Here is a 254-nt window from a genome sequence, read left to right as displayed (position 1 = left end):
CATTGACTCGCGTTTGAACCCCCCCACCCTCCACACCCACGGTCTGGCTAACCCCTCGAATGCCACCCGGGCCAAGGCGGCCCGGCCCCGCCCCCGCTGGCCGGCCTGGAGGCGGGACTCGAGCACCCTCGGACCTGCGCGGATCCCTGTCCACATTCGCCTGAATCCTTCGAAGGGACCTAGGCTTGCAGCCCACCCTCCACGCAACTCTCACCTTCCCCCCTGTAGAGGAACTCTGGGAGGGGTCCTGGAAT

The sequence above is a fragment of the Myotis lucifugus genome, unplaced genomic scaffold, assembly GCF_000147115.1.
Source record: "Myotis lucifugus unplaced genomic scaffold, Myoluc2.0 scaffold_3, whole genome shotgun sequence".
NCBI classification, from domain to species: domain Eukaryota; kingdom Metazoa; phylum Chordata; class Mammalia; order Chiroptera; family Vespertilionidae; genus Myotis; species Myotis lucifugus.
Note: the sequence above shows the minus strand (reverse complement) of the source record.